The 27,466-nt window shown below is 49.4% G+C and overlaps 1 protein-coding gene across 3 annotated transcripts in view; it reads right to left on the reverse strand.

The window, feature by feature from the left end:
• Positions 1 to 26,831, reverse strand: part of PIK3R6 (phosphoinositide-3-kinase regulatory subunit 6) — a 68,870-nt gene extending 42,039 nt beyond the window's left edge. The window contains exons 1-2 of one of the 3 annotated variants that reach the window (XM_034790383.1): positions 26,646 to 26,831; positions 20,173 to 20,378 (exon numbers count right to left, since the gene is read on the reverse strand). The gene's annotated coding sequence lies outside the window, so the exon portion shown is untranslated. Of the gene's footprint in view, positions 1 to 15,920; positions 16,176 to 20,172; positions 20,379 to 26,645 lie in introns of those variants that run through there. The other 2 variants (XM_034790384.1, XM_034790385.1) reach the window with 2 other exon arrangements.
• Positions 26,832 to 27,466: the final 635 nt, after the last annotated feature.

Genomic DNA, 27,466 nt, shown 5'->3' on the forward strand with positions numbered 1-27,466 from the left:
GGGCCCCTGCTCTGCGAGCCCCAGCAGCCATGCTCAGTGCACTACCTGAGCATGCCGAATGATATCCAGTCAGTACATCTCCAAACCATGGGTAGCGGGGGACTCTGGGGGCTATTTAAAGGGCCAGGGCTCCAGCTGCCTCTGCCACCCCAATCCTTTAAATAGCTGCCGTAGCCCCGCCGCTTCCCCAGGGCTCCCTCGGCTATTTACAGGGCCGGGGCGGTGGAAACAGGGGAGCCCCGGGCCCTTTAAATAGCCCCCGAGCCCCGGGCTGCTGCTGCTGCTACCCCAGTGGGGGAGGCAGGAGCAGGGGGCACTTACTGTACAGGGTGGGCTGTACCCGCACCCCCTGCCCGCACCAACCCCGCACCCCCTGCCCTGCCTCCAGCCCTGTCCCCCCTGCAGCCAGCCCCGCACCCCCTGCCCTCAGCCAGCCCGTCTCCAGCAAGTCCCGCCCCCCGCCCACAGCCAGCCCCTGCCTGCAGCCAGCCCCTGCCGCCCCCCCTGCCCTGCCTGCACCAGCCCTGCACCCCCTGCCCACAGCCAGCCCCTGCCCTGCCCACACCAGCCCCGCACCCCCTGCCCTGCTTCTAGCCAGCCCCGCACCCCCAGCCCTGTCTCCAGCCAACCCCTGCCGCACCCCCCTGCCTGAAGCCAGCCAGTCCCGCACTCCTCTGTCTCCAGCCCTGCCAATCCATTCCGCACCCCCCTGCGGCCCTGCCTGAAGCCAGCCAGCCCACCCCACACACCCGTCTCCAGCCAGCCCCGCACCCCTTGCCCTGCCTGCAGCCAGACCCTACCTCCAGTCAGCCCCTGCCCTGCCTCCAGCCAGCCCCATGTCCACGGGTGCCCTGCAGTTCCCTGGGCAGTAACCCTGCACACCTGCTTCAATGAGGGGGGCAGGGAGCGGCTGGGACCCACACATGTGCACACACTAGGGTGACCAGACAGCAAGTGTGAAAAATCGGGACGGGGGTGGGGGGGTAATAGGATCCTATAAAAAGACCCCAAAATCGGAACTGTCCCTATAAAATCGGGACATCTGGTCACCCTAGCACACCCCCAAGGAGTGGCGGGGACCCACACATGTGAAACGGAGCTCATTTCTAGTTCAGGCCCATCTTTTAAAAAAGAACTTTAAGTAGGGTTAACATACATCCGTATTTTCCCGGACATGTCAGGCTTTTTGGTTCTTAAATTGCCATCCAGGAAAATACGGACGTATGTTAACCCTATTGGTACAAAAAATATTTACTGTGGCACATCCCTTAAATCAGAACTTTTTATAGAGAACAGGTTGCTAAGAAATGAAAGACTTTTTTTTATATGGTTTTTCTTTTTCTTTTTAGTCATCCCTGCCGGGGCCCCATCAAAAATGTTCGAATTGGGCCCCGCACTTCCTAAAGCCAGCCCTGCTCACAGGCTGGGCCTCCTGCAGCTCTCTGGGAGCTCCTCCCCCAGGGAGCACTGCTCCTGGGCAGCTCCCTCTCCCCACCAGCAACCCTGCCCCAGCTGAGCTCTGGCAGCCTTTCATCAGGCCCAGGTGCTCCTCAGCTAATTAGCTGCCAAACAGCCACCTAGGTAGCTGCTCACAGGGGGGCTGAGATGGGCTTGTTCGCCACAATGAAACCCATCACCCTGACTCTCCTCACAGGGGCCAACCAGCCACCCCGTGGCAGGCCAACAAAGCAGAGACTGCTACATAGTGCTTGTCAAGTCTAAAGCAGCTTCACAGAGATGCTAATGGAAGAGCTCGCTCAGTGAGTCACTGACGCGCTGGTGCTGGGCTGTCCTATGTTCTCCAGCCAAACTGAAGGGAAGGTTGGGAGAGGGGTTCCCCTGCCTAGGATGGCATGACGGCTGCCATTGCAGCCCTTTGGAGAGGCCTTCTTGTAGAAACACACTGCAGAGCAGATCTAGGCCTTCGGAAGAGGCCTGGTGGCACCAAGGGTCAGGGATTCTCCAAAAATAGCCAAATCCCCCCACAGGGTCTTTAACACCCCTCCATAACACACACACACACACACTCTGAATGGCACAAGCTGAGCTGTACATGGTTGTCCAGATCTCAGCAATTATCCTGGTGTCAATTGGGCATCATGCCAATTAAGTCCATGGGGCTGACTCTCTTTCAGCCTGCACCTTGCCAAGAGAGATGTTACTGCCCTGCTCTGGTAGGGCTTTCCAATCAGTTTGCACTGGTGCAAATGATGGTCGTTGGCAATGGTGAGTGGGGCCCGGTGGGGCTATCCTGGGGCACAAGCTTGTCTGGGTTAGAGGAGAACCTGTTTCATGCACATCTCAGAGGCACAGTACAGTATAAACACTTCCAGCCATTCCACTCACTTCAAGTCTGTTTGCCAGAGGGCTCTCCCTTGCTCCTTGACTGAGGGAGGAAAAAATGGACAGATCCCCACTGGACACTAGATTTCCCTCAGGGGAAGTGGGGGTGGGGTATTTCTGTGAGAATCCCATGTTAAAATATTAGCAGCCCATCCCTGAGGTTAATATCGCTATTTCTGCTTTATACGTGGGGAAAAAGAAACCCAAAGAGATTAACTGCTCTCCCCAGGGCTGCCCAGGAAGTAAGTGCTAGAGCCAGGCATTGAACCCAGGCGTCCGGTCACCCAGAGTCTGTTCTTCAGCTGACTTTGAAAAGTAGAGTAGCTTTAAGCTTCAGCTCCTCCTAGTGCTTCTCTCCCCCTGGATTTGGGCTCCTGCTGGATGCCCCTTCAGGGATGTAAATGACTTGATTTGAGGGATGAACCCCCCCCGCTCCCAACCCGCTGCCTACGCTTCCTTTTCACCAAAACACGCTATCCTGCAGCCAGCCAGGTGCGCAATGTATAAATCAAGTACATGACTGTCACAGCACAGCAGTGGGCAGCCTCGCCTATACAGGCCTCTGCCAGGGCAGGCTTAACTTACTGGCTGTCCGGTTACCTAGGGAGAAGCAACACCACAGCCATCCCCACATCAAACCCCTCCTAATCACAGTCTAAGTGGCTCAGAGAATCAGAGGCCACAAGGCCATCTCCCACACAGCTCTGTCAGGGTCTTTGCAGGGCACCAAGAGAGGAGCCAGCCAGGAACCTGATGGCTTCCCCTGGCGCTGAGGCCTCATTGTTCTCTTCAGAGACAGGGGGAAAAAACAAGAAGTGGAATAGGAAGGAAGGGAGATTTGTCTGCGTCACGCCACCATGCTCATTCTGGCATGGCTGGGACCTGGCCATCACTGCTCAGGAAGGCCTAGGACTGGGTTAGCGGTTCATGCTGCAGAGCATGGAGCACAGGCAGAGCTGTGTGCAGGAACAGGACTGAAGTAGCAGGGAGGCTGTGGGTTGGGACTGAGGGGCATCAAGAGAGCTGGGTGTGGGGAGCCCAAGACTGGCATAGCAGGGGGTTCTGTGGGTCGAGTTTGAGGAGCATTGGCAGAGCTATGTGCACGAGGAAGGTGAACCCAGGAATGGATAGCAGGGGAGACTTGGGTAAGGATTGAGGGACATCAGTAGAGCTGTATGGGCCCAGAGCACGGTACGCTCAGCTTTAGCGAGTGCTGTCACCCACTCACTTACAAGTGGACGTGCTCAGGTTGGCGGCAGGGAATGGGAGAAAAGAAGGACTTCATCTGGCAGCTTATCCACCAGCTAGCCAGCCTGTCACAGAACAGCGAGTGACAGGGAGTGCCAAGGGAGAAGGAAGCAAGGCCACCCAGAGGATGGAGGGGGCCTGGGGCAAAGCGTGGGAGCTGCGGCGCTTGTATTCACCCGGTGGTGGTCCGGGTCTTCGGCAGCATTTCGGCAGTGGGGGGGCCTTCAGTCACTCCGTGTCTTCGGCAGCACTGAAGGGCCCCCCACCGCCGAAATGCCGCCGAAGACCCGGACCACCGCCGGGCCAGGGCTCGCAGGGCCCCTGTGGGGCCTGGGTCAAATTGCCCCACTTGCCCCCCCCCTCCCCCCGGGCAGCCCTGGGAGGAAGAGAGGTGGGGACTGAAGAAGTTACAGATGAGTATTGGGAGGATTCTTTGTGCAGACACAAGCTCCAGGAACTTCCAAACTCTTCAGCAGCAATGCCAGGCAGCATCGACAGTGACTGGGTGGCTCTGTCTGTGTCTGAGGAGGAAGGTTGTCTTGCTATACGTGTGGAGCCTGCACACACTCAAAGACAGCCTGTTGTTCTGCCCTCCAGACAGCTGTCCTGCCCAGGAAAGGTCTGACATACCTCACTGAAGGACTAAGAGCCATCCAGACCACAGCCTCGGGCCAACCACTTCGATTGTCTCTCAACTACTGGCCCATGCTCATGGAACAATGGGTTTCTCCACAGAGACCCATGGGGGGAAGAAGCAAGCGTGACTGGTGGGTCTGTAGCTTCTTAGTCATGGCTCAGAGATGGGATCCTGGTCTGTGCTGGGGGCCAGCCATCGCCATGGGGTCAGAGCAGGAGCGAGAGGGCAGGAGGAACTGGCCAGCCTGGAATGCTGGTGAACTACAGACTCCCAGATGGAGTGAGATCAACCAGAGGATGGGGCATCTGAGGACTTTTGTTGTTTCGAAAGACCTGTAACTCTCAAGTACTTCAAGAGTCAAGTTTCCGTGGTTAGGAATCCCATTGCTAGGCCTGTGTCCCTTGTTTTTCTGCCTTGCTGTCCCTAAAGGGGATAGTTAATGAGAAGGCCAGAGTGCCCACAGCCCTGGCGGAGCTCTGGGGTGCAGGTGTCACTTACTGGGGGGCTCGGGAAGCCTGAGCCACTGGTTTCAGGGTCTAAGATGGCGGGGTGGCAGTGCCCCTAGACAAGTGTCAGACAAGCGTGTGCCCTACAGATCCTAGACTCTGCCCAAACCCAGTTGACTTGGAAGCACATGGGACCCAGTGTTTGGGTGGATTCACAACAGACTGGTGACAGCACAGAGGGGGACTGTGCCAGCCTATAATGCCAATAACTAGAACTGGTTAGGAACTTGCTGGTGAAACAATTTTTTGACAAAAAGTGCAGTTTCTGAAAAAATCAAAATTTTCCATGGGAAAATTTCAAATTTGTAATATGTATTCAAAACAAAATATTTCATCTTGGGTTGGTCCGACATTGAACTATATCTGCCTTGGGTGCTGCAATGCCTCGTGGGAGCTGTATTCAAGGTGCATCATACTTCCATTTTCCCATGGGCTCTTGGTCCAGACTACATCTCCCATAATGCAATGCAGTCACCCCTCTGCCTGAGCCAGGTGAGGCAAACCGTGGCAGAAATCTGGGGGGGTACGTGACCCCACATGCCTCCCATGTGTCGCCTCTGACTGCGAGTGCATGTGATTTAACATCAAATAGACCTGACCCAAAATGTTTCAACATTTCCAAATCTAAATTTTTCAAAAATTTTCACTCTGCCAAAAATGTGGGCTTTTTGTCCTGCTTCAGGATGAAAACAAATGTCGAAATGTCAGATTTTTCCACAGGATGGAAACTCTGATTTTCGCTTAACTCAACTGATGACACTTTAAGTGGCACAATAACCAAGTGGCAGGAGGGCCCTGCGGATTGTGCCTTCTAGTGCCGAATGGTACAGCAGGCCGTGGAGAAGGAACGTGTGTCTCACGTCAGTGGTTCCCAGCTTGTTCCATACTGGGACCTTGCGCCCTCCTAGCAATATAGGAAAGGCAGCATACTTGCAGCTCCCTGACACCTGGCTGCGACCCCCAGGCTGAGAACCTCTGTTCTACAGCCTTGCACATTCATCTACAGTGCCCAGGAAATATAACAGGCCAAGCAGTGCCAGAATCAGGGCAATAACAGCAGGCAGCTACCCAGCTGTAACACTTGGGCTAAGGAGAGAGAGCCTTAGCGGCTGGTCATTGAAATATGGTGGTTTAAGAGCCCACTGTCCAAGGGCAGAAAGAGAGAAACAGCTATAGTATCCTAGAGGCAGTGGTGTATGTCACCCAGGAGTTACAGCTGTCATTAGAGCAGGAGGAGGGTGACTTGAACCTGATCTCAGGTTGATAATCTTGGGGGGATAAATAGAGCCCTGCAAATCTGCGGAGGAGATCTGCTTCATATCCGTGGACCATTTTTGCAGATGGTGGATTGGATGCAGATAGAACTGTGCAGGGCTCTACTCACTGGCGGGGTCTGACCTGCCGCGTCTGGTTCAGGCAGCCCAGTGGGTGCAGCGCGCTCAGGGCTGGCAGCCAGTGGCTGGGGCTGGGCGGCAGGTCGGAATCAGGGGCTGTCCAGCAGCTCAGGCCCCTCCGGCAGCTCCAGTGTCCCCACCACGGCCCGCCCGGCAGCACTGGCCATGCTCCCAGACCCAGGCCCAGCCCGCTGGCTCCTGGGCAGCAGGGCCTGCCCCTGGCCACAGGGATTGGAGCGGGCAGGGCCCCAGGGCCCCACCCCTCTGCCCCATTGTGATGCAATAGGCACTGCTGCTGAAGCCCTCAGGAGCAGCACGCGATGCAAAGTCCCTTCCCCTTAGTCCCCCCTCCACACCACCCCTTCTCCTTGAGACCCCACCTCCGCGCTGCCCCTTCCCCAGTCCCCACCCTCGCGCTGCTTCTTCCCTGCAAAACCCCGTACCCCCACTCACCCCCCCACCCCCGCAGGTCGCTAGTCCTTGTGAGACAGCTTGCTGGGGCCGGTGCAGATGCAGATACAGGTAAAAGATGGCTAGCAGATCGCGGGTTGATCCTGGCAGATGCGGATCCACATTTTTGTATCCGCGCAGGGCTCAATAAACACACAGCATTTGCTCTCTGGAGACTGTGATAACTGCTCAGTTCTCAATGCAGTCTCACCGCTGGACCGGGGAGGGGGACCAAGGGGAAAGACAGACAGACAGACTGACATCACCAAGAGATTGAATTTGGAGAGATCCAGCCAGCCAAGGGAATTGGGGAGGGGGAAAATTATAGCATAGCGCCCGATCCTGTGAACAATTCCTACCAAGCTAAGTGCTTATTGCCGTTGTGGGATTGCCCATGTAGTGAGCCCCATGCAGGACAGATCAACGTGCATGACTAGGTGAGAGTGTGCTGCTGTTCAATTCATAAAATGTTTCCTGCAAAATCTGCAGGTTGCAAAATCTCCCCCTCCCCCTCTAGTCTTTATTTCTGGCTCCAGGCACTGGGAACCAGACCTGGCTCTCTGCCATTCGTGCTGACTTCCACTACTCTCTGGGCAGCAGCCTGCCCCCAGTTAGCATAGCTTTGGAAACACACTGCATTGGGGTGGGGGAGCTTCCAATCCTGAGGGCAGCATGCACTGTTCCAGCAGCAGATGGAAGAGCAGAGGCAAGAGCCAGAGAGAATGAGAGGCAAAAGCTCCACACAACCTTCCTGGGATCAATTTCTAAGAAGCCCCATCCCTCTCCATGCAGCCTGGGTGGTAGCTCGATCTAGGAACTACAGCCAGGAATGGATTCTGTCCCTGACTTGGCATTGACACAGTGTCACTTTGAGGGAGTCACTTTGCTTTTATGTGCCTCAGTTTCCAATCAACAAAGTGGGGAACAACACTATTCCCCCACCATATGGGGAGTTGCTTGGCTTAATTAATTCATGTCTGGAAAGTGCTTTCAGATCCTCAGAGGGAAGGCAAATGGCTAAGCGTTATTACTAAGTGAGTCAAATCCTCGCCTCTCCTGAGCGCTGAGTGAGAGGAGGGCTCCAACTACAGCAGCACTTCCTGAGAGCGCACAGTGCTGCTCTGTTCAGATTTCTCGAGAGCATTGCAACACGCCCACCCAGCCTCCTTATCTCGCTCAGGCTAGCGTTCACCTTGACAGCAGCACAGCACACTTCACTTTTTCTACTTCTCTCTTTCCTTCCTTGGACAGTGTGATCAGGTGACTTGACAGCCTTGCAAGCCGCGTTACTGAAGACATTTGGTAATAAGTAACTCAACAATTGGAGACACCACCTACAAGCAACACACACAGGAGTCCTGCAATCCGGTCATGAGCTCACCCCTGGGTGTGTGCAGACCCCATGACATGGGTCAGGCTAATGGCCTGCACTTTAATCCTCAAAACAGGGGCAGAAACTCATGGGGGCATTTTCAGAGTCACTTCCCTGGCTATATCGGTGTCTCAGAGTTAAAAATAAATGGCCAATGAGTCAGTCATTAACCAGGAGACATGTGAGCTTACACCAATGGCAAGTGCTCAGGGACTCTCGCTCTCTTGATGTTTTCCTCTGTTCTATTTTTAAGGTGTACATCAAGTACCTACAGTGAATACAGCCGTCTCCACTTCCTCTTCACTACCTCTTATTTTGACCACAGAGGCAATAAATATCCCCAGCCCCCTGAGCTCATGCTGCTCAGCTCTGTCTAGAAAACTGCAGCTCATAGACGAAATATCCACTGGCTTCACACTGCTCTCCCTCCCCCCAATACACATCCATACGGTACAGGAAAGCAGCAAACTTTCGTTGGGCCCATCCCATGGAAGCCATCTTGAGGCCTAAAACCATCCCTTCCTCTCCGTTGCCTGGAAACAGTCAGAGGCCCCTTGGGGGAACCAGCTAGCTGTAAAAACTGTTCTACCCTGCCCTGGTCACACGAACATCCGTCTTCTGTAGCCTAGCTCCCAAGTTTGTGGGGCTGCCCTGCAGGGGTAGACACCCCAACGCCAGGAGAGACTCACAAAGTCTGTCCAAAGAACAAGTTCCCATTTCTTATTAACTACATGGTTCTGCATCTAGGCACATGGATGGGACCTGGCTCTAGAGGCCCTGGACTCTGGACAGTAGTGGAAGAATCTTATATAGTACTTTCAATATCACCAAATCCTAGCCTTCCAAAATCACTTGGGTCACATTTTCAGGCTTTTCTGTGCAACCACGAGGGCTAGAAACTTATTCACTTTCTTTATTTTTAAGTGGAGATTCTTCCATAGTCACATGACTCCAGGAACTGGGGCTTCAGGAAAAACACCAGACATTGCAGGATTTGTGAGAAAATCCCCAGAGTTAGCAACACCACTCCTCCTGTCGATTTCTGTATGATTCTGTTTTTAAAAAGTGAACTTACAGCTGGAAAAGGTGCCAGCCCACCAGCCCCAGAGACTGGAATGCTCTCGTTATCACCAGAACAGGTACAGAGTGGGGAAGCCTCCTGCAGATTGCTACAATGACGGACTGCACCGTTGATCTCTACCTCCTCTAACCCCTGGAGGTTTTTCCAGGCCAGGGGATGCTCATGGACAGTGTCTCTTAAGAACGACAATTATTGTTAATGTTGCTGGTGGTTTTCCATATTCAAATCTCACTTCCAGAGGTTGGGCGGTGAGCTTGTTTGGCCAAATTTAGAACCCAATCACAAACCAAGAGCTCCGAAAAACTTTATAGATAGGAATTCCCCTTCATTCTGAGCAAATGCACTAATTTAAAACTTTGGACTCCCCCAGCTGTTGTAGAAGCAAGAATAAGAATCCTTAGCCTTTGCACAGCAGAAGCTGAAATTTAGTTAGCAATCCCTGTTTCTTCTAAAGTAAAGCATTATTTTTTCCAAAGGAAATGTAACTTAAAGTGCAGCTCCACTCTGAAAGATACCCCCCCCCCATGTATTTAGTTGTAGATTAATTTAGACAGATTAGAGACACAAGGTGGACCACTCTACCTTAAATGGTCTCTTACAATATGTGCTAACTACTTATGCTCAGCAATCTGTCCCACCTGGCATTTTGCTGTGACACTGAACTTTTCCCAGACCCGAATAAGAGCTTTGTGTGATTCAAAAGCTTGTGTCTCTCACCAACAGAAGTTGGTCCAGTAAAAGATATTACCTCACCCAACTTGTCTCTCTAATATCCTGGGACCGACAAAGCTACAAGTACACTGCATACAACAGTTTAGACAGATGTTAGTCACATTGCATAATGTTCTATGGGGAGATGCTCAGATAATACAGTGATGAGGGTGGCATAGGCGCCTATAAAGAACAGGACAGAATCTATGTAGAATAGGATAAGAGCCTATACAGAATAGGATTGACTTCAGTGAGTTAAATAAGTCTGTACTACTTTCTCCTTCTGTTAGCTCCGCAGAACCAACCAAGATCTGGGAGAGTGAGATGGATTCTGTTCCTTCTTGTGCAGCATCAAGACTTGTTTAACTTCAGTAAGCACCAATCACTTACACTGGTGCAAACCCAAAGAGAGCAATGCATTTGCACCGCAGGTATCACTGAGGGCAGATTTCAAGACCATGTGGCTTAGGACCCAGTTTGGCCTGCAGAGTCGTTATTACAGCCCTGATGCATAAGAAGAGAGTCCAGCTTTGCTCTACTTCCAGGGCGGAGGCTGAGTTTGCAGGGCTTGCAATTAGCACTAAACTCTTTAGACACTGTAAACTGATCACACTTGATATGAACACACCCAGAGCCAGCAAACATGGAACTCTCCAATGCCCTTTGGACACCATCACTTTTTGGTGGACCCACTTTTAAAAGGGAAAGATTCTTTGGAAAAGCATCAAAATGTGTGTGGAACCCAAGCCAGCATCCAGCTTACCCGATCTTCATTATTATAGATGTGGGGCCAGATCCTTAGCTGGGATGAGCCTCACTGACATCAATGAAGCTGCGCTGATTTACACCAGCTCAGGATCTGGTGGCTAGCTGGTGAAACAGAACATTGCAGGAGGCAGAGAACCAACCCACAGGGTTGCTGTGCTTAGCCTTAGAAAGCAAACACCAGCATACGGCCCCAATCCTGCAGACTCAGGTAGATGCTCCACTTTCTGCCCTGTAAGGGAATCCCAGTGAATCAAACGGGACTGCTCAGCTGCACAAAATCATAAAGGTTTGTAGCATGGGAGCCTAGGGCCTGGTCCACACTAAGGGCTTCTGTTGGCACAGCTCGGTTGGCAGGGGTGTGAGGAAGTGTGATCCTTGCCTGATACAGCTGTCTCGCCAAAAGCCCGTAGTGTAAAGACAGCTATTCTGGTAAAACTGTGGTTTCACTGGTGCCGCTTATTTTGCATGTGAAATAAGCAGGTGGAATAAGCTATACCAGCAAAATCGCAGTTTTGCCAGTATCAGCCAAGTCCACACTAGGAGCACTTTGTTGCTACAGCAGATGTAGCCTCAGAATGTTGTTCCCTCGGGCAGCCACTGGATAGTAGGCCCAGTGGGAAAGCAAGTCACTGCAGGAATACAAGAATCATCTACAACTTGCTATCATCTCCCATAACAATCCAATGAAAGCTACCGACGTGCGCCACATCACACTAGGAGCTATTTGTGGGTATAAGAATGGTGGTACACACTATAGCAGCAAAGGTCTCCTAGAGCAGCTGCCCTGTGTACCTGTATAATAAAACCATCTCCACAAGCAAAACAAACTATGCCAGCCAAAGCTCAGCTTTGCTGGGTATAACTGCATCTACATTTAGGGCTCTAATGGCATGGCTCTGTTGGTCAGGGATCACATCTCATCACAACCCCTGACCAACAGAGCTCTGGTGGCAAAAGTCTGTAGTGTAGATGTGGCCTTGGTATAGACAGTTTAAAAACAAATGGAGCTAGACCACAGCATGAAACAAAGAGATATGCCAGCAGCAGCACCTGATGGCTATGGATTCAGGCTCTGTTCAGTTTTTTCATGACAAATGCCTATTTTGGAAGGGTTGGTAACTCGTGCAGGACTGGAACCAGACACGTTATGGGCAGGGTTTTCACAGGCTAGACTATTACTAATAAAAAATAAATTCTACAGGAAAAATGGCTCAGGAGGGGGCGAAAAGGAATTATTTCCAAAAGGAGACAAGTCTGAGGAATAATTCCTAAAAGCACCATCTCAAATGAACTCAGTCTCCAGGGCAATAAATAACATCAGAGTCCAAAAGGATGGAGACTCTGAGACATGCCAAATGCACTGTCTGAATATTGCAGAACCAACAGAGTGATGGATAGAGAGGTGGAAACGGTCAACCGCAGAAATAAAGAACTCTGGAGACTAATGGAATCCAAAGAGTGAATGACAGCAGCTATGTATAATGCTAATTTCCAGAAGCGGAATGGGGTGTGCTATTTGGAATTAATAGCTTTGAGTATTCCAGTATCTTTCTCACCAATGCCGTACACAGAGGTAAAATCATCATCTCCCTCCTCCTATACCCCAACATCGCACTGGGTGCTCAAGTTGAGTTGTTTGTCCATTATGACCCTTAAATCCTTTTTCATAGTCACTGTTGTCCAGGATACAGTCCTCCATTCTGTGTCTACGGCCTGCATTCCTTGTTTCTAGAGGAACTCTCTCTGCATTTGGCTATATCAAAAAGGCAGTTGATTTCAAAGGGCCCAGCTTCTTAAGTGATCCAGATTGCTCTGGGTGACTGCCCTGTCCTCATCATTATTTCCTGCTCTGCCAATCTTTGTTTCTATTTGCTGCTGCTTAGAAGACAATTCGTGGCTTGGTGTCATGTGGTATTTCCATTTCCACCACAATGCCCATGTGCATTGTCCGCTTTGCTGGGGGCGCAGTTCTCATCATAGGGATATCTGAGAGTGAAGCCGGAGGGTGGGCTCAGAATGGGCACAATGAATCCAAACCAGGCATTACGTTCTCTGACTGGTGTATGAGACATCTGCCTCATCCCTTGCCTAGTCCTACCTAGGGTCTGAGAGGGATTACCCTGACTCCAAATCACTGGGTCAGGACCCTACATAATGCTGCATCCACACAGCTGGGGGTGTCAATAACAGCAGGAATGGAATCTGGAACCTCTGAATCTGAAACCAGGACCGTCTACAGTGTGAGCTAAACGACGCAGCTCAAGATGTGGCGCAGTCACCATTAGAGGGGGACAGCGTGCCATACGGTGTGGGATGACTCATACAGGTGCCCAAACTTACCACCCCATCACTGCTGTCTGGCAGCTTGAGGTCCCCTCCAATAGGGGCCAAAGCAAATGTCTTTCTCTCTTGGGCTGATCTGATCGACGGGCTCCTCGTCCTATCAGGAAGCAGCCACTCTGCCCCACCCTAGGGAGGTCAGGTGCAGCACATGGGGACAGAGGGAAGTTGGGCTTTTCTCCCCAAACCAACTGCAGTAGGGAGGCCATCACTGAGTGCTGCTGAAATCAGAGGGTGAGCCAGCGCCCTCCCGAGAGAGGATAGAGGCAGAGATGCTCTCCCAGCAGAAGAATAAGAGAGGCAGCAGCAGGGCAGGGTCCACCCCCACCTGACTCCTCCTGTCCCCACCCCGATCCCATCTGTCCCTGGCTAGGTGTGATGGTTTATTTTCAGTTAGAGGTTGGTACCCAAGCAACTGCCAGGCCAAGGGCTACAGCTGATGGGACGTTTCTCATCCAAACAGTTTTCTGCCAGAAAATGCCATTTTGACCTTAGTTAAATTTTCAAGAAATCACGTTGGTTTGGATGAAATGTCAAACAAAAAGATGTCGTTTTTGAAACAAAGATTTCAGAATTTCCATTTCATGGGAAATTTTGCCAATATTTGGTTTGGTTCCTATTTGGAATGAAAACAATTTTTTAAATGTTGAAACAGAAATTCTGCATTTCAACCAGCTCTTCCAAGGACGCTAGTTCCAGCAGCATCTCAACTCCCTCTGTAGAGAACCTGCCCCAGCCCGTCCATTCATCACATGCGCCCAGGTAGAGCCCTGCGCGGGACTGTATTTTTAATCCCGCTCCCATCCCGGCCCACAAATACTCACTCCCAGTCCCACCCGCTCCTGCATTGTTTCTTCAATTTTTAATCTCGCTCCCACCTGCAAAAATCTTAGATCCTGCAAATCCCGCAAGAGGGACAGATTCCTTCATGCTACTAAAAATAATAGTAATAATAATAATAATAATAACAACAAAAATGGTTGGTTAATATATTGTATACATATGGGAAAGAGAAGCTCAAATAAAATAATTTCTTGAATAGGCTACTCTTGGTAAACTGACGAGAGATTTAGTGTTTTCCCGCAAATTACTGCAGTCTGGGTTTTTTTGCCCACCTAATCCCGCCCGCAACAAAGTACATTTTACCTGCTCCCGCTATTATGTCAGTGGATCCGGCGGGATCCACGGGACCCCAGTCCCACTGCAGGGCTCTGACCCTGGGTGCTGTTTGCTAGGAGTGACTCTTCTCTGTGAGCTGGAGGAAGATGCCTTCCCCTTCCGCTGGATTGGGACTACAGGGCTGCTCTCGGGGGGGAGGGATAACTCAGTGGTTTGAGCATTGGTCTGCTAAACCCAGGGTTGTGAGTTCAATCCTTGAGGGGGCCATGTAGGGATCTGGGGCAAAAATCTGTCTGGGAATTGGTCCCCCTTTGAGCAGGGGGTTGGACTAGATGACCTCCTGAGGTCCCTTCCAACCCTGATATTCTATGATTCTATAATAGTTACTCATTCATTAACTCATAGGTTGCTTTAGTGCAGTGGTTTTCAAACTGCGGGTTGCGACCCAGTACTGGGTCTCAGAATGTAAGGCACTGGGTCATGGTGGCTCTGGTCAGCACCGCCGACCGGGCTGTTAAAAGTCCCGTTGGCGGTGCTGGCTGGCTAAGGCAGGCTAGTCCCTACCTGTTCTGAGACTGCACTGTGCTGGGAGCACAGCTCCCAGCGCTGGTGCACTGTCTACACTGGCACTTTGCAGCGTTGAAACTTGCAGCGCTCAGGGGTGTGTTTTTTCAAACCCCTGAATGAGAAAGTTGCAGCGCTGTAAAGTGCCAGTGTAGACAAGCCCTTAGTGCAGGGATCGGCAACCTTTGGCACGCGGGAAATCTGCTGGCGGGACGGGATGGTTTGTTTACCTGCAGCGTTTGCAGGTTCGGCCGATCGCAGTTCCCACTGGCCGCAGTTCGCCATTCCGGGCCAATGGGGGCTGCGGGAAGCGGCGGGGGACAAAGGATTTGCTGGCCACCGCTTCCTGCAGCCCCCATTAGCCCGGAACGGTGAACTGCGGCCAGTGGGAACTGCGATCAGCCAACCTGCAAACGCTGCAGGTAAACAAACCGTCCCAGCCTGCCAGCAGATTTCCCTGACGGGCCACGTGCCAAAGGCTGCCGATCCCAGCCTTAGTGTATGTGAGTATGCATGTCTATATGTGTGTGTGTGTGTACATTCATATGCATGCATGTTCATATGTGCACACACTTGTGCAAATGCACGCACATATGTGTATACGTATGTGCATGTGCATGTTCATGTGTGCCGGTGTGAGTGTGCAAGCACATGCAAGCATGCATATGCATGTAGGTGTGCATGCATGTATGAGTGTGTGCTGCCTCACCCATGGTTTGCTAGTGACACTACTGGTTACTCTGCTCTTCTTGCTGTCTAATTAAACTCATGCAGAGGAATGTGCAAACTGCATCTCAGTCTCCATCACTTAGGGAGCAAAATAGCACACCAGGCCCTCTCCACTGGCCCCTGCCAAACAACGCAGTGCACAGCTGAGTGCATGTCTCTGGATGGGGCAACATCTCCAAAGTGTGACCAAAGGAACATTAACTGTGTCCCTTGTACCAGGCCCTTATCAATAACTGTCTCAAACTGTCTCTGAGCACCAAGTGCTCTCCTGGGAGGATCTAAAGCAGGGAAGGCCCTGCTCATTCTCCAGAGCCCAAAGAGAAGCAGCAGAAGAGTTTACTACAGGGTAATACACCAAACAGGGAGGCAGAGTTGCTGACAGACAGCCACTGCACGATCACAAGCCAACAAGAGAGCAGGGGAATCCAGCAGGTCCCATGTATTCCTCCTTCGCACCAAGGCACTTATGCATGGGGATGCTTGGGGGGGGGGGCATAATTCTGGAGGTGAATCCAAGTTGTCCCTAGAGGCTGCCGCACTCTCTAGGGGCCAGTCAATTTATAGGAGCTCCCACACTCTGCCAAATGCAACCAGTGCCCCACATTTTGGGGTAAAATCTCCCTTCTGTCCCATCCCTTCCATGTCAGACTGCCCTTACCTTCCCTTGGATTCTTCTGGCTTGTAGGTGCAAAGCTCTCCCCAGAGCACAGAGCTCCCCCAGCATGTGCATCTCAGGGAAAATAAAGAGGAGCAGGAGTCGGTGGCTGGGGCAGAACTCAGCAATGCATGGTGTGCAGGCCACAGTCCATGTTAGTCCAGAGATCAAACATAGGAGGAACGGGCTATGCTGAAGTTCCCTCTAGCCTTTGCATCAGCAGCCAAGTGAAAAGCGTTGCAGAGCCTGAAAGGGTTTTGCTTCTGGGTTTTCTGTCTGTGAGCGCTAAACTCACTGCTCACCGTGACCACAAGCCTTCCGTCCGAGAGCAGGAAGGGCTCACAGACCCCCGTGAGAGCACATGACTTATGGGGAAATGACTGCTGAGTCGACGGGGAAAATGTGACACACAACAGCAGAGGCAGAGGTGGCGCCCCCAAATAACAGGACAGTCTCATTCCCATCTCTCCCACCAGTGAGAGCCTTGCCCCAAGCACCTTGCCTGTCACTCATACCCCAGTTCAATTAGTAAATCCTCTTTTAGTAATCAGATGGGAGCCGAATTTTTAAACGTTGTAGCTAATTATTTTTAACTGGGTGATTCTCCTTTGTGATACGAATGGGGATTAGATTTTCTTCTCCATTACACTGGAGTTTCTCTTTTCTGCCAGGAGGGCAACCTTCTGTGACTCATCAGCTGGGCAGGTGCAGTATTCCTTGAAAAGAGCCTCCAGGAGCAAGTCCAGTCGAGAATGCTTGAAAAAAACGCCAGGTTTTCTTGAGGGGCAGGGATTCGGGGGGCATGGCAGGAAACTTTGGTGAAAAAAATGTTTTTTCTTCAATTTTCAGTAAATGTGCTGGATTTTCACTGATAAAAAAACCCCTCTATTTTAGAAAACTGAAAGCCAACTTTCCCAGCAATTGCAGGCATATTTATGGGTCCATTTGGCAGCTCAGAAGGCAATGCAATTAATGCAGATCAGCATGGGATTATGGAAAACATCCTGTCAAACTAACTATCTTTTTTTGAGGAGATTACAGATTTGACTGCTAAAAGTAATAGTGTTGACAGGGCCGTCCCTGGGGGGGAGAATAAGGCCCGGGACATAGGCGCCGAGTTTCTAATCTGCCAGGGGGTGCTCCCCCGTGACTCCGGCCAGGCCCTGCCCCCCACTCCACCTCTTCCCCCAAGGCCCCACCCCTGCCAAGCCTCTTCCCACTCTGCCCCACCTCTTCCTGCTCCCACCCCACCTCTTCCCCACCCAGTTCTGCCCCTCCCCCACAGCGCCAAAAAAAATCTGATGAGGTTCAACAAGGACAAGTGCAGAGTCCTGCACTTAGGACGGAAGAATCCCATGCACTGCTTCAGGCTGGGGACCAACTGGCTAAGCAGCAGTTCTGCAGAAAAGGACCTTGGGATTACAGTGGACGAGAAGCTGGATATGAGTCAACAGAATCCTGATCCCCATTAGTTGGCTAGTGCCTGAAGATGACCAGCCCTTACCAGCTCTCCTGTGTGTCAGGGCGCCTCTCACTCCTAACCAGCCACACCTATTGATGTGGCATCTTAGAGACTAACAAATTTCAAGAGAGGGAAAATTACTTTTGTAGTGCTAACGAGGCCAATTCAATTAAGGTGGAAGTGGCCTATTCTCAACAGTTGACAAGAAGGGGTGAATATCAAGAGAGGGAAAGCAACAGAGAGTCCTGTGGCACCTTTAAGACTAACAGATGTGTTGGAGCATAAGCTTTCGTGGGTGAATACCCACTTCATCAGATGCATGCTTCTGACGAAGTGGGTATTCACCCACAAAAGCTTATGCTCCAACACATCTGTTAGTCTTAAAGGTGCCACAAGTCTCTCTGTTGCTTTTTACAGATCCAGACTAACACCGCTACCCCTCTGATACAAGAGAGGGAAAATTACTTTTGTAGTGCTAACAAGGCCAATGCAATCAAGGTGGATGTTGGCCATTTCTGAAACCTTTCCCTCTCTTGATATTCACCACTTCTTGTCAGCTGTTGAGAATAGGCCACTTCCACCTTAATTGAATTGGGCTCGTTAGCACAGACCCCCCACTTGGTAAGACAACTCCCATCTTTTCATGTGCTGTATTATATATATATATATATATACACACACACACACACACACACACACACTGCTTACTGTATTTTTCACTCCATGCATCTGAAAGTTTATGCCCAAATACATTTGTTAGTCTCTAAGGCGCCACAAGGACTCCTTGTTGTTTTTGCTGATACAGACTAACACAGCTACCTATCTGAAACCTGTCACCTATTGATGTGTGGCAGAAGAACTGCTTTTTGGTTGCCATGTTCCCCTGGGAGTTGTGGAATTTATTCCTCTCACATTGGAGCTTTGCAGACACACAGCACCCTGCAGGAAGCACTCAGTCCTTTGCAGGATTGAGCCCCCCACCACTACCACTATGTTACATGAATGTCAAAACAATCACAGTGTGTGTTTGCTGGTACCAGACAAGTCTTCTAAGGGAGGTTGTGGAATCCCCGTCATTGGAGGTTTTTAAGAACAGGTTGGACAAACACCTGTCAGGGATGGTTTAGGTTTCTTTGGTCAGCACAGAGGGGTGGACTAGGTGACTCTCGAGGTCCTGTCCTACATTTCTATGACTCTAAAACTAGTGCACTAAACAAAGGGCAGACCAAGACACCTCTGGACCTGGAGCTGAGCTTCCTTCAAGTTTGGCTCTAGGGTTTTGGATGGGTCTCCTCTGTGTAAAGAAATTATGTTCTCTCTGTAGAGGCAGCTTGCCGGCTCAGGGTGATGAGTAGGTGTCTTCTTCTCTGTTGTTCAAGCTGCATCGTAGTGAGAGTGAGCGATACAGAGCCGCAATATTCAGTGAAAAGGCACAAGAGCCTATCAGCTTTTCCCATTTATATGAGTAGGTAAAAGGCACGTTCCCTTTGGATTGCTTCTAAATGCATTTACAGAGAAGAGCCTGAAAATCTAATTGGGCTACCCAGGCATAAGGAACAGGCTGAGAAGTACGTTTGTGCCATGATGTCTTGGCAAGCACACACTGACTTTAGAGAAATCTTCACACAGAATATTAAACACCAGTGGAAGAATTACTTCTCGTGTCTTGCTTACAAAACGCCTGCTAATACATCCCAGAATGATATTTGCTTTTTTTTGCAACAGCGTTATACTGTTGACTCATATTTAGCTTGTGATCCATTATGACCCCCAGATCTCTTTCCACAGTACTGCTTCCTAGGCAGTCATTTCCCATTTTGTATGTGTGCAACTGATTGTTCCTTCCTAAGTGGAGTACTTTGCATTTGTCCATATTGGATTTCACCCTATTTACTTCAGACCATTTCTCCAGTTTGTCCAGATCATTTTGAATTTTAATCCTATCCTCCAAAGCACTTGCAATCCCTCCCAGCTTGGTCTCGTCCGCAAACTTTATGTGTACTCTCCATACCATTATCTAACTCATTGATGAAGATAATGAACAGAACCGCCCCCTTAGAAGTCAGTGGCAAAACTCCCACTGGCTTCTAACTAGCAAGAATTTCATCCTCAGAGCTCCTGCAAAGTTGCAGCACTGCAGTCATTACTCCCCCAAAGTCCCTGGTATCGCTGTAGATATTACAGCTGTGAATTTGGGGATTTCTTCCAGAGTGTGGCCTTCACAGTCTCACCCTTCAACTCGCTAACTCAAGCAATTGCCTTTCTTTCACCGGCCACTGTCTAGTCTGTGAAACAGACATGTGATGAGAAGAGTTTTCCCAGCACTGAGTGTCAAATTACGAGTCAAAAACTACACATCCTGGAGGATGCCTGGACCAGTCAAGTGTCAAAAACCTAACGAAAATAATGACAAAACCAGGAAAATATTCTCTCTCCTAAAACTCCCTCTATTAACCAACGTGTCAAAGTCCCAAAGTTGGGTCATGCACTGCCAGTGAAATGCGCACACGTTTTAGGAGAGTTATATATAGTCCAGCTCAAGTCTTGGACATTGGTGTATTTACACAAATCCAGTCGGCTAAGTACATTCCATTTATCTTGATTATCAGCACAAGCGGCTACATTTGCAAGGGAAATTTAATTGGGACCAGAGTGTGAAAGACACCCTTCCCCCCGCCCCGCAACCCCGCTTCCTCCCTGTCAATCACGGCTCCAGTCCAAAAGCACTAATCACATTTCAGAAATCAAAACCCTGGCTTGCTACCAATGTGAAGAATGAATTCATACAAATACCGTCACAGGTGATCGGTCCCGAGCCGTCCTGCATGGTGAGGCTGAGTCCGCAGCCCTGGGGGAACATGCCGGAGCATATGTGTCCGTTCTGGCTCGACACACTACGACAGGTGTCCCTTGGAGCAGATCAGAATTCACACCCCCACACCCCCACACTGCATTGCTGCACCCTGCTCTCTCACGGCCACTTCAGAGCGAGATCAGTTCTGAAAGTAACACATGAAGGGCTTTAGTCTAACGTTACAGAGCTCTCACTCGGTGCTTGCCCAGCTGGAGTTTCCTTTTAGCTCCAGTGAAAGCTGCAGGAGCAGAAAGTATCAAATGTGACCTTTTGTTTACTGGAAGGGAGCAGGGCAGCTGTGGAAAGGCAGATCCACCACCCTCGCCGGGTTTCTGAGCTTGGTTCCAGCCCGAGTCCAAACATCTAGACTGGGTCAGTTGATCTGGGCTCTGAGACTGGCTGCCATGGGGGTCTTCTTTTGCAGCACCTCTCTCTCTCTCTCTCCTAGACCTTAGCCATTCCATGCCAGTCACTGCTGCTGCTTTACAGCCCCTTGTGATTCTGTGCTATGTGCACCGGGCTCTGCCAGCTGCAAACTGGAGTCTGATTCTACACACTGCAACTTGTGCCATCAGTTACACCTGTGCAAAGGGTAGATAAAGTACTACATCCGTATTCCCCACTCACTGACACCAGTGGTAGCATTTCATGCCCACTTTGCACTCACCGGGCAGATTATCCTCTCACACCGGTTTTACACTCATTGATTCCAATGGAGTTACTCCTGATTTAGGGCCAGATCCTGGGGTCTGGTCGAACTGTATGAAGCACAGGTTGGGGTGTGTGTACAAAGGTGGCATAAAACATACATTGTATTCTCCAATCCTGGAGCCACTGTGTGCAGCTTCGCTTTCCATGCAATAATTTAGAGCAGTCCAAGGGCTGCTCTAACAGTATGCCTGCTGCTAACAGTCCCAAGGATCAAAATCACAGCCAGGAATAAAGACTGTATAAGGCCTTGCCCCATTTGGCTGCAGCAGGAAGAGGGTGACATAAAAACTCAAAGATACTGAACAATAGTTCAGGAAAAGGAGGATGCAGAGAGACATTGGTGTGGTGCTGCCATGAGCCCTTTATGTTCATTGCTGCTTGAGTCTGAAGTCACAACTAAAACTGAGCGAAACTTTCATTATGAAACCCCAAAACCACATAAAATTCAGCTAGGGTCAGGTTTCATTTTACAGATTCAAATAGATTACTGAGGTGCAGGAGACTCTAAAGAAAGGGAGAGAGCCTGGGTCCAGTTTGGAGCAAGTTTGGGCTGATTAATGGTTTCACCTCAAACCTGGCTGAACTTGTGGTTTTGGCTGGTTCGGATATGAAACCAGGTGCCCTCACTCCGGCACGGCTCCTAGGGATGTAGATAACAAGCTCAGGCTTTGCTTTCCGGCAGTAGTCTGCAGTATCTGCGTCATGTTCACTGCTCTTGTGAGGATCATTCCTGCCAGGAGACTCATATTTGCAGAAAGCAAATACAACGGGAACTCAAACACTGAGGAAGCCAATTCATTACAGAATTCTAAGGGACTCATTCATAGCATTCACTCCACTCCCATTAGCCGCTTCTATTGTGTCTGTCTGTGTCTCTGAGTCCAATAGGCGCTAAACTCTTTTGCTAAACCTGGAATGGGAAGTGCAGGCTAGTTCCTGGATACTAATGACTCTTTGGAGAATTCCTCATTCACGTCACCTTCAATTACTGTTCTGGGGGAAGAAAATGATTTTCAGGAAGCATCAGGTCTTTAAATTTAGCATCTCTACTTCCATTCCCAAAGTCAGCTTCAGAAAAACAATCCGGAGGGAAAAAATAAAATAATTCCCAAATCCACTGCCAAATGTACACAGAAAAAACAGCCAAGCAAAGCCCTTCCACCTGACGGGGAAGTCAGAGCAACTGGTGCCCAGTTCTGCATAGCAGTCCTGGATGATCCCGGAAAGGGGAAAACCTTGCCTGGAAAACACAGGCATATTTCTGGGCTGGAAAGAGCTCTGCAACAGGCTGATTGCAGGGATTCTCCCTACAAGGGTGTGCAATACAGTGACTTGCTTTAAGGGATTTCCTGAGGGGGAAAGCAACATTTCACAGATTTAAGGTTCTATACTTCAAGCCACACAGAGATTATAAAATACCTTTCCACAGACATAATTAAAATTGTACAGTCTCCGCTCCCTATTAATTATATTGCTCTACAGCCAAAATGCTTCTGAAATAAATGTAGTCAAACTTTACTAATTCTGGGTCACTGAGAACGAAAATGATGCTTAAAATTGTTGATTGGCTCTAGTTTTCAAGATATGCTATTGGGTCAGTATATACGACCCTTGACTTGGGAATGGCGGAGGATAAGTGAGTTATAAAGGGAAGGGATCTCAATTTAAACCAGAAATGACTAAAATACATCTTTGACTGGATCTATGAATAAATCTATGACTGGGTTTGGACAGTACTTGCTTTTTAGGCAAAACAATGAATGATGCAATCTGAAGCTGGTATTGCGTCATCCATGATATGAATTGCATCATGTTATTCCTAGAAGTCATGGATGATGCAATCATAACGAATCTTACATCACTCTGCTGAACAAATTACCCTATATCAGCTCTAGAAATCATACAGTGTCGTGCTCTCTTATTGGTCAGCGTTTGATTTTGCAAAGGGACACATTTCTGTTTAGCCAAAGTGAGCAGAGATGCCTCGTACTTGTGTGAACAATGCAGATAACTTCTGCTATGTTTGTGGTGAAGTGACTTTTGCATCACAAAAGCGCAGTATAACCACTATGGTTAAGAAAGCCTATCACCTTTATTTTGGCTGCAAAATTGGAGATCAGGACAAGAGGTGGGCCCCACACATATGCTGCAACACTTGTGCAACAAATCTTCGCCAGTGGTTGAACAGGAAAAGGAAATCTATGCCTTTTGCAGTGCCAATGATTTGGAGAGAGCCAACAGATCATACCAGCAATTGTTACTTCTGCATGGTGCCTCCAGTTGGGAAAGGTGTGTCAAAGAAGAAAAAGTAGACTGTGCATTATCCAAACATTCCATCAGCTATCCGCCCAGTACCCCACGGAGAAGGACTGCTGGTTCCTGATGCACCAGAATCATTCTCACTTGAGTCAGACGAGAAAGAGGAAGAGGATGAAACTTCTGGTCCTGAACTATCAATGTCACAGGACCCACATTTTCTCCCATCCTCCTTCTCTGAACCACACCTCATAACACAAGGTGAACTGAATGACCTTGTCAGGGATTTGGAACTACCCAAGAGTAAGACAGAGCTGTTGGGCTCCAGACTACAGCAGTGAAATCTCCTGGCAGGTGATGTTAGGGTTTCCATGTTCCGTGACCGTCAAAAGGATCTTGTCCCATTCTTCTTCATGGAAGGTGATCTTGTAGCCTGCAACAACATCGATGGTGTGATGGCAGCCCTCAACATCGTTCACGATCCAGATGAGTGGAGACTGTTCATTGATTCATCGAAGACGAGTCTTAAAGCTGTTTTACTGCATAATGGCAATGTTTTGCCATCAATTCCAGTTGGTCATGCAGTCCATAGGAAGGAAACCTATGACAACATGAAACAACTTTTGAGGTGCATAAACTATGATCAATATCAATGGCAGCTTTATGGAGATTTGAAGGTTGTTGCTCTCTTGCTTGGTCTGCAGACTGGATACACAAAGTACTGCTGTTTTCTCTGCAAATGGGATAGTCATGCAAGAGATTCCCACTACATCAAGAAAGATTGGCCACTCCGACAGTCATTGGAGCCTGGGAGGAAAAGTGTTCGGCATCCACCACTTGTTGAATCAAGGAAGATTTTGTTACCACCCTTACACATCAAGCTGGGTCTGATGAAGAACTTTGTCAAGGCCATTGACAAAACACAAGCAGCTTTCAAGTACCTCCGTGGAAAATTTCCAAGGTTAAGTGAAGCTAAGATAAAGGAAGGTGTCTTTGTTGGTCCTCAGATTCGTGAACTTCTTCGAGATGATGCATTTGACCATGCACTGCGTGGCAAGGAAAAGACAGCATGGAAAGCCTTCCAGTTAGTGGCAATAAATTTTCTCGGAAACAACAAGGCAGACAACTACAGGTTGTTGGTGGAAAACCTCCTCAAGGCATACAAACGCCTTGGTTGCAACATGTCACTAAAGATACATTTTTTGCACTTTCATCTAGATTTTTTTCCACCGAACTGCGGAGCAGTGAGCGACTAGCATGGCGAGCGATTTCACCAGGACATTGCAACAATGGAGAAACGCTATCAGGGCAAATGGAGCCCATCAATGCTTGCAGACTATTGCTGGACAGTGACAAGAGATGCTCCATTTAATGAATACAAGAGACAAGCCAAGAAGCGCCGAGTAGACACTGAATAGGACTAAACTATGTACATAATAGTTTTTTGCCTTTTGTTTCATAATAAATTTTATTTATATAACCCTTTTGCTGATTTTTAAAGTGTTACATAAACAGGACAGGTGAAATATTATCATGTAAAGCAACCATAAACACATGAAAAGACCTAGGTTTACAATTTATGATTAAAACTCTACTATCTACACAATATACATAGACATAAAATGTAAAAACTTAAATATCTTAGAAACAGTAGCCAATCAGTTGTTTTAATTGTCATATTTGAATTCAGCACATCAAAATACATAATAAATAGCACATTTTATCTCTGAAGCAGACGACTTCTCAAAAATTGTAGACCAGTGTTATTAGCTTGCAATAATACTTGTGCGTTAGGGGTGAGTGAACGCCACCAAAGAAATTTAGGGTCAGCATTTAGGGTCAAATTTCAGGGAACCTCTAACTGTCCATGACAGACGACATTATACTACGATAGTATATGTATAGGATAACCTCTTGGAACTCAGAGCCCTCAACTGTAAGAAAATGCTTGATGAGAAAGAGGACAGTACATGTGGCGAAAGGAATAAAAGCTGAATGTTGCACTGTCTTAGCTCTCTGTTTTGTTACATTTGAACACTGAACACAGGCCCTTCTCAGTTTCCTATCCTAGAAGGACTGCGCTGATTTTCTTCGCTCCATCTCTTTATCATTATTATCATTATTTATTAGTTGTGCTATCCACAGGGCCGGCTCCAGGCACCAGCTTAACAAGCAGGTGCTTGGGGCGGCCAAGGGAGAGGGACGGCATGTGCGACAATTCGGGGGCGGCGGGTCCCTCACTCCCTCTAGGAGCGAAGGACCTGCCGCCGAACTGCCGCCGCCGATCGCGGCTTTTTTTTTTTTCCCCCAATTGCCGCCACCGGTCGCAATTGCGGGTTTTTTTTGCTTCGGGCGGCAGAAATGCTGGAGCCGGCCCTGTCTATCCAGTGTTTGCAGGCCCTCATTCAGAGATCGGGGTCCCAGCGTGCGAGGCACTGCACACACTGCAGAGTGAGATAAACTCCCAAGACCTGACAGACAGAAATTAAGAGGAGACACAATCAGCGAGCTGAGTTGGGGAAGAGAGGATTATGGGAGTGGCCATGAGGGCATGTGACCCTTTCAACTCACTGAGAGCAGAAGGTGCCGGTTTGGAGTCAGTTATATTAGGGTTATAAATGAACAAGAGATATTGATGAGATACCAGAAACTTTGTGGTGAGAATAATTTCACTGGAATTCACTGATCATACTCCAGCCGTGGTGGGAAGAAATTGAAAGTAGTTACTCTCTGTCAGCTGTTTCCGGGGCCTGCGTGCAAAGAGCTGGTGGGTCTCATAACAGCATTGTGCATCCACAGCACAAAAATTACCAGCTGTCCCCCACGTTGGCAGTTATAGCAGAGACCACTGAATGGGCTGCACAGACTGAAATAGCCACTGGCCCAAGGGGCGGTCACTTCAGGTCATGGCTCAAGCGCACTGACTGGGAAGTGTGGGGGAAGCTCACACTGCTGCTGCCTGTGATGTTCCAGCTCTGTGGATAAGCAGGGAGTTTCATTCTCCAGGGCTGGCAGTCCCCTAGCCCCAGCATGAAATTCACTTAGAAAAAGGAAACCATGTATATCCTGTTAGGACAATTTCCAGGGCCTTTTTCTACCAGGGACAGAGTTTTCTCTCTCTCTCTCTCTCTCACACACACCCTCCCCCCCCCCCCCCCCCCCCCCCCATTTCAAATTTCTTTCTAAAATCTACAACACTCCCAAATGTGACAAGTACATTAGCGACACAATGTCATTTTTGTGCATCCCCCCGCCCCCCTTTCCATAAAAGTTTCCCGTGAAGGACCTGATAAGAGAACCACCTATTGAATGATGCATTGATCTAAGCGGCAGACCCCCTCCGAAAGAGCCGAGAAAGCAACAGGAATATGACAAGACTAGCATTTCAGTGCAACCAAAGCTATGCATTCAGCAGCAGCCTGCTATATGATAGAATGCTACCTACTTCTTTTAGAACAGCCACTGGGGCAATCTGCCCGTCTCATGTGCACCTGAGGTCCCATCCCAAACGAAGGCAGCAGGGCGCAGTTCTTGACAAGCCATCTCCTTGCCTGCTCTGACTGTGCAGCAGGGCAGCCTGTGCAACCTAACTAATCCATCTGTTGCCTTTCTAGGGGCTGTGCTGCATGTTTCAAAGTCTGCAAAAGTCTCAGTAAAAAGGGAAGTGCCTGTGTTATTTCAAGACGACTTCCTCTTTCATGCAAGATGTCTCCCAAGGAGAGAGCCTTGTTGTTCGCTATCTCCCTGGCAATCTCGCAGGGTCCGGGATGGGAGAGGAAGGGCCGAGCATTGCTAGACTTTGCTTCTCTTCAGAAAACAAATGAACGTTCAGGTCAGGTGGAGATTTATAAAACTTGGGGCGAGCCAAAACTAACAGTAGGTGGCATGAGTCACTTAGCTGGCATTACCACCTCAGCCCCAGAGGTGTGGCATGTGTCAGCTCACCCCACCAAGAAACCGTGCATGGAACTTCTGTCATGATGCCAGCCTGCTAAGAAAGAGGCAGTGTCTCAGAAAAACAAGCCTTGCTAAATATACAGCGCACACACATAAACAATGTTGCTGAGAGTGACAGGGAGGCATCTGGCTAATGCATGGCTACTTTTCCAGCTCTCCAGTCTAGCTTTGCATTCCTTCTGATAACAATGACACTGTGCATTTCTATAGGGCCTTTCATCCCTGGCAGGTCTCAGAGCACTTCACAAGCATTCTTCTTCACAGGAAGATCAGTACTGCCCCCATTTCACTGAGGCACCAGGAAGGGAA

This window comes from Trachemys scripta, chromosome 14 (genome assembly GCF_013100865.1).
Source record: "Trachemys scripta elegans isolate TJP31775 chromosome 14, CAS_Tse_1.0, whole genome shotgun sequence".
Lineage (NCBI taxonomy): Eukaryota > Metazoa > Chordata > Testudines > Emydidae > Trachemys > Trachemys scripta.